The sequence below is a fragment of the Phyllostomus hastatus genome, unplaced genomic scaffold (genome assembly GCF_019186645.2).
Source record: "Phyllostomus hastatus isolate PE091 unplaced genomic scaffold, TTU_PhHast_1.1 phas_contig_1, whole genome shotgun sequence".
NCBI lineage: Eukaryota > Metazoa > Chordata > Mammalia > Chiroptera > Phyllostomidae > Phyllostomus > Phyllostomus hastatus.
In genome coordinates, this window is record NW_025333498.1 from 17,180,089 (window position 1) to 17,195,613 (window position 15,525).

Here is a 15,525-nt window from a genome sequence, read left to right on the forward strand (position 1 = left end):
GTTACAGGATAGTCACAAAGAGGTAAATTACAGCATAGAGAATAAAGAAATCAGTAATATCACCATGACTGTGTATGGGGCCAGGGGGATACTGGACATAACTGGGGACCACTTTGTAAAACATATGGCTGTCTAACCACTATGCTGTACACCTGAAACTAATATAAAATAATATTGAATGTAAACTGTAATTGCAAAAAAATACCTCATGTAAAAAAAAAATGATTCCCAGGGTTGTAGTGTAAGCTACTGGATGCGTAATGGTGTCATTTACTGAGATGGGGAAGCAGCAGGTATAAAATGTGTGTGGAGGTGGAAATCGAGAATCTATTTTGAATGTAGGTGACACTACCTGACTTCAAGACTTAATATAAAGCTACTGTAATCAAGAAAGCGTGGCACTGGTGAAAGAATAGACAAATAGATCAATGGAACAGAACAGAGAGCCCTGAAATAGCCATGTACGTATAGTCAACTGATCTTTGGCAAAGGAGCAAATGCAATACAATGAAGCAAAGAGTCCTTTCAACAAATGGTGCTGGAACAACCTGACGTCCACATGCAAAAATGAATCTAGACATAGACCTTACACCCGTCACTAAAAGTAACTTAAAATGGATCAGAGACCTAAATGTTAAACACAAAACTATCAAACTCCTAGAAGATAACAAAGGAGAAAACCAGATGACCTTGGGTATGTTGATGACATTTTAGACACAACACTAAAGATACAATCCATAGAAGAGAGAATTGACAAGCCGGACTGCCTTAAAAGTAAAAGCTGCTGTTCTGCAAAAGATGCTGTCAAGACAATGAGACAAACCACTGATTGGGTGAAAATATTTGCAAAAGACATATCTGATAAACAACTGTTACCCAAAATATAAAACGAACTCTAAAAACTCAACAATAAGAAAATAAACAACCCAATTTAAAAATGTTTAAAATGTAGGTTCAAGATGCCCTTTAAACATCTTTGGGTAGATATTAAGATGGCCACTAGCTGCATGTGTCTGAAGCTCAGAAGAAAGTTTGAGGCAGCAGATAATATAAATTTAGAATCATCACTCCATGGTGCTACTTAAAACCTGGTGGCTGGAATAAATCACCTAGACTAGAGAGAGAGCACAGAAACAGAAAAGGAGAAGGCCGGGTAGTGAGCCTGATGCAGATGTCAAGGAAAGGAGCAGGGTCAGCAAAACAGCTGAAGGGAGCAGCTGATGAGGTAGGAGCATCAAGAGACTATGGTGTCAGAGCAGCCAAAGTCAATTTCCAAAAGAAAGCAAAGGCTGCCAAACAGTTGAAAAAATGAAGACAAAGATGTGCTGGTTGACAAGTTCTGTTTCATTTAAAAGCAAGTGTAGATTATTCTTTTGAGAAGCTTTGCTATAAAGGAGACAAGAAAAATGGGGTGGAGGCTGGAGGGAGATGTTCAGGCAATAGTGTGGGTGGGGGGTTGGCTGGTGCGTTGGTTTGGGGGTTTTAGCAATGGGAAATGATAGAGCGTGTCTTCATGCTGATAGAAATGCTTGTGGGGAGGAGAGTGTGAGGCTGACGAAGCAAGAGAGAAAAGAGGGAACAGAAGAAGCAGGAACCTTGAGAAGTTACGTGGTGAAGGGGTAAGATGTGGAACAGAGGTGTGGGCACTGGCCTCCGGTCGATGCTTCTTTCATGGGAAGAGGAGAGAAGACAGGGAAGACTTGAGTAGGTGTGTAGTTTGTTGTCTCCAAGTTTGAGTCGAAGCCATCAGCAGAGGAGTGTGGAGAGAGGAGGTTTGAGGGAAAGGTAGGAGGTTTTACACAGCCCTCTTCAACTTGAACTTTTGCTTCTGTTTTTCTTTAAACCTTGGACTAGCACAGAATCCTGGAAGCCTCTGTTTAGTAACTGTTAGGGTGGTTGGTAACATGGGCTGTGAAGGAATTCACAAAGAGCAGAAAGTGCAGAGAAGAAAGGGTGTTTATTTTTGCTTTCCTATGGGAGGGAAAGGGCTAGGTGTGGAGATGTGTGCCAGACCCGAGGGGTTAGGGCTTTGGGCTGTTATTGGGGATGGGGTGGCTGTAGAGCAGGGCATTTCAGCTGGGCTGCAGCTTGTTCTAACGTTATCTTTGGGAGCAGGATCCTGCATCAGGTGGTCAAGTCCTTGTGATCTGGCCTGTCCTGTTCCGTGGGTTCCAGAGCCTCTGTGCCTGTAGGGCGCCTCCAGTAATTTACTAGTCCTGAGGATAAAGGCTCATAAACAGTTAGTGTCAGTCATGCTTGGGGATCTAGCCAGCTCTGGGAAAGAGGGCCCGAGAAAGTGGCTTTTGTCCTGTTGGTAGCCCTTTGCTTCCCGGGTTGTGGGCAGGGGTGGCAGCACTTGGGGTCCGAGTCAATCATGGGTCAGTTCAGAAGGACTCCGGCATGTGACCCACGTGGGCAGTGGGCTGCCTGGGTCCTGGGAGGAGCACCCTGTGCTCCTGCTCTTTACCGTGTCCCCAGGACTAGGAAGTGCTGGCACGTCAGGTCCCCTCGAATGAGCTGTGCCTTATAGGTTACTAGTGTTGTGAAAGGTTCCTCAGCTCTGACTCTCAGGGCAGCCACGTCAGAGCAGTTTCTGTTTAGATCAGCTAACCACCCTTCTTTAGAAGTTTCATTCCCAGTAGAGAGTAGAAGGCAGGGTTACTGCTAACAAATGCTATCAATAAGGGGGCAGGGGTGATATGCAGGGTTTGTGGCCTTTCATTTCAGTCCTTTGAAAGCCCATAAAAGTGTAGACAGGAGAGCACAGACGGAACTGCTGAAGATCTTGCCTGTGCGGGTGAACTAACCCTGTGTACTGATACCTGTCTGCCCACTCCGAGGAGCCTCGTCTCTCGAATGCAGAGTTCCCGGTGCCTCAAGCATCCATCCAGTTCGCTGCTCTTCTCATCGCAGCACAAGAGCAGGCGCACTCACTGTGGTCGAAGTTTGTGCGTCAGTGATTTCAGCCACTGGGTTTATCATGTTTGTGTCATTTGGGAGTGAATTCCAGGGACCTCAAGATACAACTTCTTTTTTACTTGAAAGTGGATTTAATTAAAACAACTGTAAGGTTTGGCCTAGTGTTATGTCTAAGGAAGGAGCCTGCCCTGTGGCCTCTTACAAAGCCACGTATTACACAGTATCGAGTTTGAGGTCTTTACCCGATTTAAGCAATGTACCAAGTAAAAGGCATTTTTTTTCTGCATCCTTGGAATAGCAATGACCAGTGCAGGCATTGGGGACCAATGTCTTACCTTCCACCGGCTAAGGCCTCCAGATGTCCCAGGCACTGCTGCTTGTTTGCCCATAACAACCCACTACCCACTCGCCCCCTGCTCCTCGCTAGCAAAATCTCAGCTTTGTTCCACTGAGAGCGAGTGTGCCCAGCTCCAGGAAATGAGTCATTATTGGTTTAAACTCATCCTGTAATCTCTCTTCCCTGCCAGGGACAAGGGGTAGGCAGGTGACCCAGCTCTGACCTGTGACAAGCGAAGAGGCCTGGGGAGGGGGCTTGGCAGAGCTGTGGGGGGAAACATTCCTCCCTGATTAAAAAGAGGGAGACAAGAAGAGAGGGCCCCTCTCTTTTTCCTCCTGCTGTGAGAACTGGAGGTGAATTCCAGGGCTCCCTGGACATCATCCTCTTTTATTTGAAATGGATTTAAATACAACGTGCAGTTATGGAAAAGGAAAGCCAAGACATGGGCCAAGAAGCATCCCTGTTGCTAGCCAGTCCTGGAGCAGCCTCCTTCCAGACCTGCTTTGTGCAAGAATTAAATGCCCTCATTGTTGAAGCCGCTTTTAGTTAAGTATTCCATTACTTGCAGCCAAACGCCCCCAGGCACACGTGACTTCGCAGAACTGACTACACTCAGGAGCATTTATAACTGACACTCTCCCCCAGCTCTACATAAACACCCCTCATCTTCTGCCTGGTGGTTAAGCCGTGGCTCCATTGTCAAATACAGTTGAAGATCCAAGAATGTTATAAAAGCAAAGTGTTTTAATTCTTTTGGTTTTCTAGCACCCTGGCAAAGTGGAATAATATAAATAAAATGGGTTTTAAATAACTAATCTGTAGAAAAGAGAATGTTGGTATTCACAAATAGTCGTTTTAGCATTTTCTTCTTTAAATTGTTTTTCAACCTTTCTGGCTCAGCATTCCAGCTCTTAATTGGGTCAGCCGTGGGGAATTATTGGAAACCAACCATAACAGTCTCCACAGAGTAACTGAGGCAGTCACTATGCTATGTTTTTTGTTGCTGTAAAAGCTCACCTGCATTAGTAAAATCCCAAATATTCTTCATTCTTTAGGGCTTGGCATTTTTTAACCTTATTTGCCTATAACTTCAGCATGTTATCCATTTTTATTACTAGAGGCTTACATTTGTTCTGCTTTTAGTACATTCATCACAGTTTTTCTCCTTCTCAACCCATTCATATATTTATAGCTTGCATCCCTGAAAATGCAGGAATTTGGCTAAACCTCATTTTGAGGACTGCTAGGTCAAATGGGTAAATGACAACACTGTCATTTAAGGAACGAACTACCAAATGGACACCTCCAGTTCCCTTGGTTTTCTGTTTTCCATATTTTTGCCTGAGAGTACAATTACGGTGTTTGGGTTCAAACCAGCTCTGGGAAACCCCTGACATTTTGTAATAAGCAAAAGGAGTCATAAACTACCATCTGCTCAGAGCCAAAAAAAACCATGCAGCCAGCCTAAGTGCAATAAGCACAAGCTTCTCTCCATTCTGAGTTTTAGGTGTTAAGTTGGCCGAGGCAGATGTAGTCACTGACAGTAGATACGACCTTATTTGCTAACTACATGAATTGGGGCTGGGTGTGGGGTTGGGGGTGGGAGGGAGCATCAGAGCCAGTGAGAAAGAGCAGGGACCAAGTTAGGAAATAAATACTTGCAGTGAATTCAGTCAGTGAAAAATTCATAGGCTGGCGACCATTTCCACAAGTGGTTTATTGAACCGATTTTCAAATTCCCCGTAGAGCACTGACTGTACCAAGAAGATGCATAATTTATCTCCTGCATCACTGGAGCAAAACCACCGGTGTAAACCCTGTTTATGCAATTCAGCAAGCACGTCTGAGTCAGGCCTGTGCCGGCCCATATCTGTCACCCTCTTGAAACCTAGCCTGTGAGGAAGGGCTTGGAAGTCGTCTTGAATGTACCCCACAGGATTTTGATTTTTGGAGGTGGCCGGATGGTAACACAAAGAAGTTGCTGCCATTGAGGGAATATTGGTAGTACATTTGCCGAGAGAAGGGGCCATGCCTCACCATGCAGGGCTACCTGGGGAAACACCAGTGATTCGCAGGCAGAAATAGTGAGGGGGAAGCACGGCCCAGAACCTCTATTGTTGGCCACAGGAAAGGCAAGGCAGGGAAATAGCGTCGGCTTGGCTAGTTTGAACAATGTTGGCAGGCTCTGGACTGTGGGGGTGGTCTCCGGCCGTGTGCCACCCAGCCCTGGGGGAGTAGGGCAGAGGAGCATTGGCCTGGTGTGTGAGAAGTAGGCAAAGGAGGTGGTTGGGGGTATGGACTCGTGATTGGTCGGAGGGTTTGTAACATGATTTGCATGTGCCCCCTGAAGCTGGTTCACAGAGGAGACTTGAAACAACTTTGTCCATTACTTTGGCCCTGTGACTGACTAATGGATGTCAAATAGACAAATATAGAATCTAAGAAAACACAAAACAAAAATCCACATGACCAGGCCAGCTCAGTGCAAATCAACGCTCTTGCATAAAAACACCACCTAGAAACTATACTGGGTCCCAACGAGCAAGTGGAAAACCAACCACTTAACTATTCTGGGTTTTAATTATAAAAATGTGTAGCAAAGAATATGGCCTTGCTAAAAGAGAGGGCTGTTCCGCCTTCACCCACAGCCTCTGGGATTAGTATGTCACACCTGACAGGACCGTCTTTGTTTAGGGCACAGGCTGGCCACGCCGGGTCTTAGGGTGGGGACTGGCCTCTCCAGAAAGACCAGCTGTAATTGAGGGTGGGGCTTTGTGTCACGTCGTGTCTGGCCGGTTTCAGGCTTCAACCACACAGGCAGCCGGTGAATCATGCCTACATCACGAAGCCCCATTGAAAACTCTGGACACTGGCGCTCAGGTGAGCTTCCCCGGTGGGCAGGGCTCCGCACGCACTGTCGCACACGGAGGCCAGGAGGGCAGCGCATCCTGACTCCACAGGAGAGGACACTGGAAGCCTCACATCCAGAACCCTCCCTGACTCTGCCCGTGCATCTCTTCCTTTGGCTGATTTTAATCTGTACAGTCTCCCTGTGCCAACCAAAGCCATTTGAATAAAAGCTCTCATTGAGCCTTCCAAGCCCTTCTAGTGACTTTATCAAGCCTGGTGGTGGTTTTAGGAACACCCCAAACATGTAGTTGGTGTTAGAAATAAAGACAGTCTTAGCAACTGAACCTTTGCATTTTCTGACTCCAGGCAAAAAGTATATACACATGCATTGTACCTAGACAAAATTTATAAGAAGATATTAAGTAAAAAATGGAAAGTTCTCCTGTCTTCTCTGGCTTCACCAGTCCCAATAATCTAGAAAATCTCACTGTTAGCTATTTTTTCCTGGCTTATCATCTAGATGTTCTCTTTCTTTTTTTTAAAGGTTTATTTTATTCTCATTCAAAAGAAAGGGGAAGGGAGAGAGAGAAACATCAGTGTGAGAGAGAAACACCGATCGGCTGCCTCCTGCCTATGCTCCAACGGAGGGTTGAGCCTGCATCCAGGGCATGTGTCCTGACTGGGAATCGAACTGGCAACCTTTTGGTTACTGGATGACGCTCCAACCAACTGAGCCATCCTGTCCAGACCTCATCTAGACATTTCCTGCACAAATATAAACATATATACACACGTTTTTGTGATAAATGAGATTGTCCTCTGTAGTCAGTTCTGAAACCTCCTGTTACCCCTTGTATTTGAGGAGCCGTCTTTGTGTCAGCACCACCGGGCCTACCCCTGTGCTTTTGGGTGGCTGTGCCGTCGTGAGAAGAGAATCAAGTCTCAGGGTTCTTGTCAGATCACGTACTCTCACATACATACAGCTCTTGGGGCAGTGCTGACACAGAATAAGCAAGCATGTTACACTTACCATGTATCTCTTTGTCTACTTGCCAGCCCTCTGTTGTATACATTGCTATTTCTGATTGTCCCACTATTTCTAGCAAGGTTGTAATGAATATCCTTGAACTTGCACTGACACATTTACATCTAGGATAAATTCTTAGGAATGGAACTGCTTTGTCAAAGGGTCTGTACATTTAACATTTTGCTAGGTGATGGCAAGTTGCTCTCTGAAATTGTCATACCAGTTTACACCCCTTTGCCCCCTGTGATATGCCTGACTCCCCTTACCCGAAAATACTGAGCATTATCAAGCTTTTTAGCCTTTGCCAATCTGCTGTCAAATTACATGTCACTATGGTTTGGCTTGTATTTATTTAATTATTGTGAGGATGAGTATTTTTTAATACATTTACTCATTTACTTTATATTTATAGTACTTTTTCTTCCAGCTGCTTAATGCTTGTGCTTTGATTTCCATTTGGTTTAAGCAAACTCTCTATGCCATTTGAAACAGATGTCTTGAATGAGAATCAGGCAAAATGAAAGGACACCTGCGTGCTCCCCCGCCAGTGCCAGCACTTTCACACCATCCCAACCTCCACGAGGCTCTAAACTTGGTTTTAAAAAAAGGCGAAGCAAAATGAAAACAATAGGCTGGAAAGAGGTACTAATTTTCTCTGGTTGATTGAAGGGCTCTTGTTTGTTTATTTCTTTCAAATAAATAGAAATCCCTCCCTTTATTTCAGCTTATATGCATTTCTCCAGTATGGAAACCAGCCCACTAAGAACTAGATCTTTTTTTATTCTTTAATTTAAACCAATGAAATGAGTAAATATTCTGTTGCATCTCACCCAACATAAGCAGTGGTTGATAGCAACCTGGTAACAACTTTTGAGTCTATTGGTATGTTTTTGGATTACTTTACTGAAAGTGGGTTGACTTGCTTGTTGTTCCAAAGATATATGCTCACCAACAATAGTACGATTACCAGAGGGAAAGGAGGGGGCGGGGCAGGAGCAGAGAGGGTACAGGAGGGATGAGTGCTAATGGAAGGAGACTAGACTTGGGGTGGTGAACACAATACAATACACAGAAGAGGTATTATAGAACTGTATACCTGCAACCTATATAATCTGATTAACCAATATCACCCCAATAAATTCAATTTAAAAAAGGTATATATATATATATATATATATATATATATATATATATATATATATTAAGATTTTATTTATTTTCAGAGAGAAGAGAAGAGAGGCAGAAAGGGAGGGTGAGAAACATCGATGTGAGAAAGAAATATTGATTGGTTGCTTCCGGTTTACCCCCAAATGGGGACTCAGCTGGCAACCCAGGCATGTGCGCTGACAGGGAATCGAACGAACACCCTTTGGCCCTCGGGCCAGCATTCAATCCACTGGGCCACACCAGCCAGGGAAAAAGATACATTCTTGATTTTCAAGTGAATTTCACATTTTGCAAAGAACGCTTGGGTAAACTCCTCAGAAATTTGATTTCTCCAAAAAGGAGAGGCTCTACTACATGGTCCTGCCTTTCTTTAAATCTCCTTTTCTTTCAAAACTGACCCCATGTAAGCACCCCAAATGGGTCTTCTTGTTTTCAACTGTACAACCTCTTCCTTCTTTCCCATTTCTCAGAACTTCTGGCACTCAGTATCTGATTATACACATACTGGCTTATTTCACATTTCTGTATATATCTGTAGCCATCCTTTTTCCCTGCTAAGTTGTAAAACTCCTGAAGATTAGGTGCTCTATTAGTTATGAATTTCTACATAACAAATTACCCCTAAATTTAGCAACTCAAGACAACAATACACATTTATTACCTAGCACAGTTTCTATAGGCCAGAAACTTGGCATCCGCTTGGCTGGGCTGCCGTCGCCTAAACGAAGGCCTGCGTGGCGCTGGAGGACACGCCTCTGAGACAGGGCGCCCTCGCGGCTGCCAGATCGGTCGTCTGTGCGTTCTCACCGAGCGGGCTTCTCCACAGACCTACTCGAGAACCTCCACGCCAAGTCATCCAGCTTCCCCCAGAGTCAGCTATCCAAGAATGGGCAAGGCGGAAGCCAAGATATCTTTCATGAACTAGCCTCAGAAGTCAGACATTTATCCCCGTATTTCCTACTGATCGGCCCTCTACAAGCCAGGAATCACATGTGGCCGTCCTGGAGGCTGGCTGCCACGGAGACCCTGTCTTTTATTCATTCTTTACAGAAATCACAGATCTTGCATGGGTATAATCATTTAAAGATTCCAACTATGCAGAAATATTGCAATAAATCAGGAAACTGGTTATTTTAATTATAATTGATGACATGTGTAAACGGACAAGCCTTAGGTCAGTGTGCATGGAAGTGTCTCCAAGGCAGAGATTTGCATGCCAGACGTTTGGTGCGGAGAGCCCTGTGAGCGGCCGGGCGGGGTGTGAAGGCGGAGGGATGGGGTCAGTGAGGTGGAGAACAGTGAAGTGCAGGCCTCTCTCAGGCCCCGGGGGGGTGGGGAGCGCTCCAGAGTCTGACGGCTTTTCGCAGTGTTAACAGCAAGGAAATTAGCAAGTGCGCCTAACCAGGGGTTTTTATTTTTATTTTTTAAGCCTATTAGCATTAAAATTTTTATTTATTTATTTATTTATTTTTGGAGAGAGGAGAAAGGAGGGAGAAAGAGTGGGAAAGACACATTGATAAGTTGCCTGTGGCCTGCACCCCAACTGGGGGTTGAACCCATAACCCAGGTGTGCCCTGACTGGGAATCAAAACCGAAACCTTTTGGTTTGCAGGACGGACCAACCAACTGAGCCACACCAGCCAGGGCCCAGTGACACTTTTGAAAAGAGTTCTGCCATGGCTGGGTCCCCATATGCCAAGGTTTTGGGTTCCATCCCTGGTCGGGGCACATGCAAGAATCAACCAATGAATGCGTAATAAGTGGAAGAACAAATCGATGTTTCCCTCTCTCTCTCCTCTCTCTACTCATCTATCTCTCTGTCTCTCTCCCTCCTTTCTTCTCCCTCTCTCTAAAATCAATAAATAAAATTGAAATAATCCTCATCTCCATCGTGATAGTGTAAGGCTCTGGAGCATGTTAAATCCCTTGGAAATTTAATATATTGATTTAGAAGTGACACCGAGATGCGAAGACTCCACCAGACTAAAATAAATTCAAACCCAGTTAAATAAACATGATTTAATAGCAGGCTATTTCTAAATTGTTTATTTTACATAGCCTTTATATTGGCAGAGGCTAAAATAACTAATCCTAGGACCTGATAAGATCAACAAATTACCAAGTGCTAATTGTTTCTGCCAGGTGTAAGGGAGGAGATAAATAGCTTATAAATTAAACAGCAGCATCTGAGGGTGCCATTCCCAGACTCAAAGCTGTTCCATACTCTCCAGCAAAGTAATTTCCTCTTATCCCATAATTAGACACTTGTACCTTAAAAAAAAATGCACTCATTAATGAATGTAATCCTTCCATTGCCAAATTTAGAAGAGAAGAAAAAAGAGGGTCAGTAGTCTAATAAAGTAAATGTTAATGGCATTTCATCCCTTTGTCATCATTGACATACTGAATGTCTGCCTTGGAACGTATTTGGTCACCTGTGCACTTTTCCACGGGACCTGCTCTCCCAGCGCTGCAGTTTGTGGTCATCATGACTGGCCCTGTGCAGCCTGGCACCTTTCGATGGCAGCTCACACGCCCCAGCTCTTCGTTGTCACTTAGGGTCCTGCTCAGGTTTACTTAGAGTGTTATGATACCATTCAATGTATTCAGTGCCAGTTACTGTGTCCTAACTTCATCGAGAATGTCGGTGTTTCCTTATCAGCTTCCTGTCTCAAGCAAGAACTGTAGGGTTGAATATCAAACCCATTACCACAAATGCAGACAGTGCAATGCAGGGCGAAGGACTGTTTTCTCCGCTTTTTTCTTCAGCCTCTGAACATCTGGTTAGAAGAGTTATCTGGATAATGTTATTTTTCACTCTGCTTGAGTCACAGGATGTCAAACGCATTAGAAACTTAAGGAAAAAATGTGTTCATTCCTTGTTATTCTATCCATTCATCCACCCACCCACCCATCCACTTATTTATGCATGCATACATTTATTTCATCATTGATTCTTCTCGTGTTTACCAAACCCTTGGTTCAGACCCTGCACAGGGTAGGAGATGAAAGACAAATGTGAGTCCAGCACATTTCTTTCTGTTGAGCTCAGAGGGAGAGGCCAAAGCTGTAAATGCGTACTGATTACAATAAAAAGCTGTGGGCAGGCCCCACCCGAACTGGGCTTAGAAAGGAAGGGTCCAGAAGAGAGACGGTAAGTCAGAGAGGAGCAGCAGAGAGCAGAGGCTTGCAGGGCCCCAGCTGGGCTCTCCTCAGAAGCAAGTGCTTGCCTGCCAGGTCTGGGGCGCTGAGCGCAGGCCCGGCCGGCCGGCAGCAGCCTGCGGAGATGCGGCGCACGCGCATGACGGGGCTTTCCCCTTTTGTTCACCCGGTGACCCTCTAGGTAGATGCTACCCCAGCTGCTCTACACAGAGGAGCAAAAACAATAGAGGGAGAAATCCTAGCTATCCCTGTCCACTGTGACCTTGGGAAAGGAACTTAACCTCTCTGGGCCTCAGTTTTTCCCTATGTTAAATAGAGATCAAAACAGTTTTTGCCTCTCAGGCTTGTGAGGGTGAAATTAATTTAAACGTGTAAATATATACTTAGACTAGTGCATGAGTTCAATAAAGAGTAGCTATTGCCCTGGCTGGGCAGCTCAGTTGTTTGGAATGTTGTCCTGTGCACCCCAAATTTGCATGTTCAACCCCCAATCAGGGCACATACCTAGACTGTGGGTTCAATCCCTGGTAGGGGTGTGTACTGGAGGTGACCAATTGGTGTTTCTCTTTCACATGGATATTTGTCTCTCTCTCTCTCTCTGTCTCCCCTCCTCTCTCTCTCTCTCTCTCTAAAATAAATAAACATGTCCTCAGATGAGGATTTATAAGAAATAATAAATACATATACACATACATACATAAAATCTATCATTACTAATCCCACTTACGAAGTTTAGTGAGTATAACTAAGTGATGCAAAGCACCCAGCTAAAAGGAGCAGAGCAGGGGGTCACACCACACCCTTACCTGCAATACTGTGTATAGTGGGCCATTGAACCTCCCAGGATGACCGCCGAGTCAAGACTGGGTGCAACTGTCAGTGGCACAATGACACCAGAATGTTACCGGTGACTGGACCTTGGTTCAACAGTCTTGGTATCAATACTTGAGTTCTAGCTAAGAAAGAATTCAGAGCCAAGACTCAAATCCAAGCAAAAGTTAATTTAGAAAGTCACGGAGGCAGAAGAAATGAGCCGTGCAAGAAGTGAGCCACCTGGGCTGCATAGGCTCAGGAAACAGGTTACAGAGGCAAACGAAGGGCCCTTGGAACCGAGGAGAAAGACAGACAGACAGACAGACACGCCTGGAGGGAAGGGGAGGGGAACCTCCGGCGTGTTCCAGAGAGCTTGCTGGGAAAGGAGAAGGCGGTGAGGAAAAGGATGGTGTGCTCAAAAGGGCAGAGAGCCATTCTTCATCTGGAAGGCTCTTATCTGCTTGCAAAAGGCAGGGATTTCAGGGGAGGTCCCAGGGGAGGATCTCAACAGAATATTCATCAGTTTTCCTGCCGTGTCCCCTCAGGGTCAAGGTCTCCACCAATTGATCAGCGCCAGGGCAGTGGGTCATTAGTCATAGGAGCTGGTCCTGATGTCAGTCATGGAATCACCTGGCCTGACCTTGCTGCTTCTCTGGTCCTGGAGCCTGAGGCCTAGATGTTATCTTTAGTTTGACCCAAACTCTGTCTCTGTGGTCAACAGACCCAAGGCTTTGTTCCTAAGATGATTTGATGTGGGTCAGATCCTCATTGTCTTGAGGGCTTAATGTTTAAGAGAGTAGACATGCAAGGGCTTGTACGGGAGTGACATGAGGCTTGTCTCCCACCCTCTTTGTTCCTCCTCTAAAGGGGCCTACCACATGCGGGAGGGTCTGAACCACACGACTAGCAACACTTTAGGGGAGGAGGGGTCAGGGAGGATCCACACCGCATCTCAACCAGCAATATGACAGGTCAGGGGGTCTAAACTGCATGACCGCAATATGCTGGGGGAGGAGAGGTCACCCTGGAGGTGAGGTCCCATCTTGTAATTGCCCGTTGGTAGCACACAGGGCTCTCCTCCCTGGCGACCTTGCTCTGCTCAAGCCTGTCTAACTGCCTACTACATGGCTAGGAAAGACTTCCTGGAGGAAGTAGCAGCTGAGCTGAGTTTGGAAGAAGGGCCAGAAGTTGGCCAGGGAAGCAAGTCGGTGTGTTGGAGGAACAGGTACAGCTGGGGCATAGAGGGGTGAGTGGGGCCGGCAACACCAGCAACAGAGGAACACTGGCTGAGGGGCACCGGCTGAGGGACATGGGCTGGGTCCTGAAGACCTTGCATTTTTTAGAAGATTTTATTTATTTATTTTTAGAGAGGGGAAGGGAGGGAGAGAAATATGGATGTTAGATAGAAACATTGATCACTTGCCTCTAGTCTGCGCCCTGACTGGGAACCAAATCTGCAGCCCAGGTATGTGCCCTGACCAGGAATCGAGCACACAACCTCTTGGTGTATGGGTCGACACTCCAACCAACTGAGCCACACCAGCCAGGGCTCTTTGTTTTGGTTTTGGTGCTAGTTACATGTTTATGGGAAGGGTAGGAAAAAGTGAAACAAAAAGCTTAAAAGTTATGTCATCAGTACTTACAATTTACTTACTGTTTCTCTTTAAATGACTTGCTCTTTTTATTTAAATTTATTTTTAAAGGAAATTATGTATTACAGCGATAAATGGTAAGCTCACAGTATCACATGGTTTTGGAAATCAGGTATTTTTTCTGATTTCGGAAGGTAATAAAGCATGTAACCAACAGTAGTTAACACCCCTAGAGGGCAAAAGAATCAATGGACACTTCTGACGGGAAATGTGTGAACACTTACGCAAGGTAGGATAAAGACTATATATAGCTTGCCTCAAATCAGCCTTGGCTCCCAACTTACAAAACACTTTTCTTTTTCAGAGCTTGGTGGATTTTAGAATATGGACAAGTAGTATCACTTGCTTGAAATAGAAGACGCTGGGAAATGCATTCGCTGCCAAAGAAGCAACGTGATTCCAGCGTGGCCGCTGACCGGCAGTGGCTGCACCGGGGCTCTCGCCCAACAGGAGCGTCTCCAGCAAGGTGGTCACAGCCTCTACTGGCAATGTCAGCACTGGGGCACTTGGGGCAGGGTTTACAGAAACTTGACGGGATATTCTTGCAACTTTTCTACAAATCTAAAACTATTCTGAAGTAAAAGCTTCATTAAAAAAAAAAATCATAGCACCAAACCAAGCTTTGTCCTTGACATTGAGAAGTCCAAGAGAGTTAAGAGTAGAATCACTTTCTCATTCCACTTTCTAATGCCTCATCCTCATCCCACCGAAAATCATCCCAGGGACACCCCCTGCACTCCCACCCCCTCACCCCTCCCCAACCCCGCACCTCCCCCACCCCGGACCAGGGCAGGCTCCCAGGCTTGCGAAGCCCTGGCTAAAGCTGGGCTGAGCCATGCTGTCTCTGAGCGTCAGGCCGAAGGCTTGGGCTTTTTCTGTGGGCACTGAGGTTTCAATAAAGGTGCTTAAGCAAATTTGGGGAGCGCCTTTGAGAGTTTCATCTGGGGATAGGGGTGAGCACTTTGATGGGAGTGGAAGAAGTTGGGTGGGGTTGGGGTGGGAAAGGCAGGTGGTCAGGAAGGGACAGATGCGGGACAGACCTGAGTGGACCAGAGGGTTCAAAGCAGCAGGAGTCCAGGCCATGGGAGCTGCTCCGGCAGGGCCAGGGGTGCAGCAGAGTGTGTTGGGGGCCGGCTGGGGCAGGATGCTGACTTTGAGGGGGTCAGGGGCACCTTATGGAAAATGCCCCTCGTGGGGGTGGAGGCCAGAGACGCAGGTTTGCATCCACCCTTTTGCAGATCACAGGGTTAACGCTGGGAAAACGGCACCAGGGGTGAGTTAGACTTGGTTCAGCAGCCGCAGTTCTTGAGTTCTAAGAGAAGAATTCAGAGCCAAGACTCAAATTATAAGGAAAAATTTATTTAGAAAGTCACAGGTATGGTCGAAGGGCCTTTGGAGCCTAGGGGGGAGGGAGAGAGAGAGGGAGAGAGAGAGAGAGAGGGGGAGAGGGACAGAGGGAGAGAGGGAGAGGGAGAGAGGGAGAGGGAGAGAGATGTGCTGTGAGGCAAAAAAGTGAGGGAGGAGAGGCTCTGGCAAAGGGATGGAGAGCGTGCCTGGGGAAAGGCGCAGGTGGGCTCCTTGCAGACAGCCTCGCTGGG